This window comes from Erythrolamprus reginae, chromosome 5 (genome assembly GCF_031021105.1).
Source record: "Erythrolamprus reginae isolate rEryReg1 chromosome 5, rEryReg1.hap1, whole genome shotgun sequence".
NCBI lineage: Eukaryota > Metazoa > Chordata > Lepidosauria > Squamata > Dipsadidae > Erythrolamprus > Erythrolamprus reginae.
In genome coordinates, this window is record NC_091954.1 from 5,017,390 (window position 1) to 5,023,780 (window position 6,391).

Consider the following 6,391-nt stretch of genomic DNA (forward strand, 5'->3'; position numbering starts at 1 on the left):
TACGAAAACAAATATATATATGTTTTCGTAGATTTTCACGGGTACAGGTATGACGGTCTTGGTATATTCGGGTTTCTTCCCGTGTAGGATTCAGAAATTTCTGGCGACGTTTCAACGAGGTCCCACTCGTCATCTTCAGGCTGATGCTTCTGTCCTTGTTCTAGGATTTCTGAATCCTACACGGGAAGAAACCCGAATATAGCAAGACCGTCATATATATATGTCACATGTTTTTTTGCTGAATTTGAAAATTAAGGGAGACTAGGATAGATCTATTTTGACCTTATTTTGGCCTCATCAGCTAGCCATACCCACTGGGACTTGAACCTGCAACCTTTGCCTTGTAAGGCAGAGAATTATCCTCTAGGCTACAGTATCCAATCCCTTCAGCTCTGCACCAGGGAAGGGTTACATATTTTTGTGTCGAATCACCCTGGTGTATTGAAGGAACATCACAGCTCCTTATTTGCCTCTCGGCCCAACCCAGGGCCATTTCCAAGGCAGTTAATTTTATTGATAGCTGACAATTCTATCTATATGTGTCACATGGTTTTTTTGCTGAATTTGAAAATTAAGGGAGACTAGGATAGATCTATTTTGGCCTTATTTTGGCCTCATCAGCTAGCCATACCCACTGGGACTTGAGCCTGCAACCTTTGCCTTGTAAGGCAGATAATTATCCTCTAGGCTACAGTATCGAATCCCTTCAGCTCTGTATATACATATATATATGTATATACACACATACATACAGACATACATACATACATACATATATACACACACACATATACTGCTCAAAAAGGAAGAACACAAGGGATGGGAGTATAAATATTAATAGAATAGCACATAACTCTTTATGGGCCGAGTGTGATTAGACACACAAGGAATTTATCTCTGGCGCATTCTCCCATTTCAATATCTAAAGGAGAAGGGCACCAGCCCAAATCTCATGCTGGTATTATTGCTAAAATTGCCTTATCATTTTTCGTCGTTTATATACTGCTCAAAAAAAATAAAGGGAACACTTAAACAACACAATATAACTCCAAGTAAATCAAACTTCTGTGAAATCAAACTGTCCACTTAGGAAGCAACACTGACTGACAATCCATTTCACCTGCTGTTGTGCACATTCAACTTTGTACAGAACAAAGTATTCAATGAGAATATTTCATTCATTCAGATCTAGGGTGGGTTCTTTGAGTGTTCCCGTTATTTATTTTTGAGCAGTATACATTCCTCCCGTCTGTCTCGATAGGTGATGAAAAGCAAATGCTGTATGTTTGGTATGTTTTTTTCTTTTCTTTTAATTGGGAAGGTCACTTGCTCTCCCTGACTTCGGAGACCGTGACGGGAGCTCCCCAAAATCTCACCCCTTCCTCTCTCACCTGAGGGATGGATTCTAATTTGATAGGAAAGTGCAAACATGTTTTGAAAAATAGATCTCAGCAGAATTTACTGCCGACTGCCCTTCAAGCCTCTGCTGGAGGCATCATTTATCAACTCTGCGGAGGAGGTGTCAAAGCAAGGATTTCTGAGTCTTATCCTAAATTGCATTTTATATATAGATTAATGAATGAAGTAATAAATCAGGAAGGACGGCCAATTGCTTCTGCTCTGGCAGGGCGAAGGTAAGTTTTCGAGCTGCCAGACAGAGAGACATAAGATACATGGGGGGATGTAGGCAGTGGAGTAGCCCAAGGATCTGTTTTAGGCCCAGGACTCTTCAACATCTTCATCAATGGCTTGGACGAGGGGATAGATAGATAGATAGATAGATAGATAGATAGATAGATAGATAGATAGATAGATAGATAGATAGATAGATGATAGATAGGAAGATAGAAAGATAGATAGATAGATAGATAGATAGATAGATAGATAGATAGAGAGATAGGTAGAAAGATAGATAGATAGATAGATAGATAGATAGAAAGATAGAAAGATAGATAGATAGATAGATAGAAAGATAGATAGATAGATAGATAGATAGATAGAAAGAAAGATAGATAGATAGATAGATAGAAAGATAGATAGATAGATAGATAGAAAGATAGATAGATAGATAGATAGATAGATAGATAGATAGATAGATGATAGATAGATAGATAGAAAGATAGATAGATGATAGATAGATAGATAGAAAGATAGATAGATGATAGATAGATAGATAGATAGAAAGAAAGATAGAAAGAAAGAAAGAAAGAAAGAAAGATAGATAGATAGATAGATAGATAGATTGATTGATTGATTGATTGATTGATTTTTATTGGCCAAGTGTGATTGGACACACAAGGAATTTGTCTTGGTGCATATGCTCTCAGCGTACATAAAATAAAATATACATTTGTCAAGAATCATGTGGTACAGCACTTAATGATTGTCATAGGGGTCAAATAAGCAATGAAGAAGCAATATTAATAAAAAGCTTAGGATATAAGCAACAAGTTACAGTCATACAGTCAACATGGGAGGAAATGGGTGATAGGAATGATGAGAAAAACTAGTAGAATAGAAGTGCAGATTTAGTAGAAAGTCTGACAGTGTTGAGGGAATTATTTGTTTAGTAGAGTGATGGCATTCGGGAAAAAACTGTTCTTGTGTCTAGTTATCTTGGTGTGCAGTGCTCTGTAGCGACGTTTTGAGGGTAGGAGTTGAAACAATTTGTGTCCAGGATGTGAGGGGTCAGTAAATATTTTCCCCGCCCTCTTTTTGACTCGTGCAGTGTACAGGTCCTCAATGGAAGGCAGGTTGGCAGCGATTGTTTTTTCTGCAGTTCTGATTCTCCTCTGAAGTCTGTGTCAGTCTTGTTGGGTTGCAGCACCAAACCAGACAGTTATAGAGGTGCAGATGACAGACTCAATGATTCCTCTGTAGAACTGTATCAGCAGATGGGGACCTTATGAAATTTGGTTGCCAATCAATTTCCGGTCACAATTCAAAGTGTTGGTTATGACCTATAAAGCCCTTCATGGCATCGGACCAGAATATCTCTGGGACCGCCTTCTGCCGCACGAATCCCAGCGACCGGTTAGGTCCCACAGAGTTGGCCTTCTCCGCGTCCCGTTGATTAAACAATGTCGTTTGGCGGGTCCCAGGGGAAGAGTCTTCTCTGTGGCGGCCCTGACTCTCTGGAACCAGCTCCCCCCAGAGATTAGAACTGCCCCCACCCTCCTTGCCTTCAGTAACCTCCTTAAAACCCACCTTTGCCACCAGGCATGGGGGATTAAGATATCTCCCCCGGGCCTGTACAATTTATGTATGGTATGTTTGTATATATGTCTGATTAATAATGAGGTTTTTTAAATGTTTTTAAATTATTAGATTTGTTATGAATTGTTCTATTGCTGTTGTGAGCTGCCCCGAGTCTACGGAGAGGGGCGGCCTACAAATCAGGGGGTCAGTGGGGAAGAAGGGTGGAGTTTCAACGTTGCCGAAGAGAAAAATTGAGGTTTTTCTTGCCGCTCCCAAGTAAGCAAAAGGATTCTGCATTGATTAACAGTCAGGGCTGCTGTTTTAGAAATCATGCTGTTAGGGAAATAAATCTTGTTAAGTGGAGAAGGAGAAGGAATGTGAGGAATGCAGTTAAGGGAGATAACGGACCAACAGATAAGTGCCGGTATGAAATGTGTGTGAATTCCAGAAGAGCAGATATATAAATGGAGTTTCTTTATTCGTGATATAATGCATTTAATAAGAGTTATTTGTAACTGCTAAATTTCTACCAGAAACCCGAACACTATGGCAGGCCAAAGCCTTCAAATCCACACGATGGCTTCCACCTGACAGGGAGCAGGATTTAAAACATAATTTCTCCAGAGTCAGCCCTTAAACCGCTTACCTAGGCTAGGCCAAGTGTGATTGGACACACAAAGAATTTGTCTTGGTGCATATGCTCTCAGTGTACATGAAGGAAAAAGATACATTTGTCAAGAATCATGTGGTACAACACTTAATGATTGTCATAGGGGTCAAATAAGCAACAAGGAAAAAATCAATATTAATAAAAATCTTAAGGATACAAGCAACAAGTTACAGCCATACAGTCCTAAGTGGGAGGAAATGGGTGATAGGAAATGGGTGACTATTTCAGCTTCAACCACAACAACACAAGAGCACGCAACAGATTCAAACTTAATATTAACCGCTCCAAACTTGACTGTAAAAAATATGACTTCAGCAACCGAATTGTCAAAGAGTGGAACTCATTACCCGACTCAGTAATGTCAACCCCTAACCCCAAACATTTTTCCCTTAGACTCTCCACGATTGACCTCTCCAGGTTCCTTAGAGGTCAGTAAGGGGCGTGCATAAGTGCACCAGTGTGCCTTCCGTCCCCTGTCCAATCGTCTCTCCTTATCTCCTTTATCTTTTCTTCCTTTCAAATATGTTCACCTATACTTTTATATCTGTTCTTCTATTCTTTTCTTTACTTATGTTATTACATATCTTTCTCTTCAATGTGTATTATGTATTGGACTAAATAAATAAATAAGCAAACAAACAAACAAACAAACAAATAAATAAATAAATAATGAGAAAAACTTGTAGAAATAGAAGTGGAGACTTAGTAAAAAGTTTGAGAGTTTGGAGGGGATTATTTGTTTAGTACAGTGATGGTATTCGGGGGGAAAACTGTTCTTGTGTCTAGAATGGATGAAACACCCCTGATCTATTAGAATAGAATAGAATAGAATAGAATAGAATTTTTATTGGCCAAGTGTGATTGGACACACAAGGAAGTACTCTTGGTGAAGATGCTCTCAGCGTACATAAAATAAAATATACATTTGTCAAGAATCATGTGGTACGACACTTAATGATTGTCATAGGGGTCAAATAAGCAATGAAGAAGCAATATTAATAAAAATCTTAGGATATAAGCAACAAGTTACAGTCATACAGTCAACATGGGAGGAAATGGGTGATAGGAATGATGAGAAAAACTAGTAGAATAGAAGTGAAAATTTAGTAGAAAGTCTGACAGTGTTGAGGGAATTATTTGTTTAGTAGAGTGATGGCGTTCGGAAAAAAACTGTTCTTGTGTCTAGTTGTCTTGGTGTGCAGTGCTCTGTAGCGACGTTTTGAGGGTAGGAGTTGAAACAATTTGTGTCCAGGATGTGAGGGGTCAGTAAATATTTTCCCCCGCCCTCTTTTTGACTCGTGCAGTCTACAGGTCCTCAATGGAAGGCAGGTTGGCAGCAATTGTTTTTTCTGCAGTTCTGATTCTCCTCTGAAGTCTGTGTCGGTCCTGTTGGGTTGCAGCACCACCAAACCAGACAGTGATAGAGGTGCAGATGACAGGAATAAGGGAACGGTAATAGTTTTTAAATTGAACGAACTGCCAATAAAATAATTGCAGGTTTTATATAAAGCTATAGTCAGGAGGCTGGGCGACTGGCATCGACCCGAATTAGATGCCACCAGAGATGTTATCAGGCTATTCAATTCCTTGTGTCTTGTTCTCCATAAACGTTTACTGCCTTTGTTCACTCAAGAACAGCCTGGGAACCATCCCAGTAAGACTGCTGGCCAGAACCCATCACCTCCATAAATCTGATCCCAGTATTATCACAATCAACCTTCCCACGATGGACAATACATTTGAGTTGGCAAAGTTGGTGGCTTCACCCAGGATGAGACGCTTGGCGTCCAGGCTTTTCCTTTGCCAGCATCCATCAATCAATCTGCCTTGACAGATGTTCTTATTGAAGAAAAGCAGTAACGCCTAATAATAAAGGATTACTTGGGAAAATATATATAGAACGATAAAATATGTGTTAAGATAAAGAAGGGTATAGGTAGTTTAGTTTTTCTTTACAGTTGTTTTAATAATGCTAATTTGTTTATTATTTTTACTTTCTTAAGTATTTTGAAATATATAATAAATAAACTCCAGACTTTACAATTGGGAGGGGGCAATATAGCTTGCATGATTAATCATTGACGTATATATTATTGACAAAATTGAACGGGTCCAAAGACGGGCTACAAGAATGGTGGAAGGTCTTAAGCATAAAACGTATCAGGAAAGACTTCATGAACTCAATCTGTATAGTCTGGAGGACAGAAGGAAAAGGGGGGACATGATTGAAACATTTAAATATGTGAAAGGGTTAAATAAAGTTCAGGGAAGTGAACACAAGAACAAGGGGGCACAATCTGAAGTTAGTTGGGAAAAGATCAAAGGCAACATGAGAAAATAATATTTTACTGAAAGAGTAGTAGATCCTTGGAACAAACTTCCAGCAGACGTGGTAGATAAATCCACAGTAACTGAATTTAAACATGCCTGGGATAAACATATATCCATCCTAAGATAAAATACAGGAAATAGTATAAGGGCAGACTAGATGGACCAGGAGGTCTTTTTTCTGCCGTCAGTCTT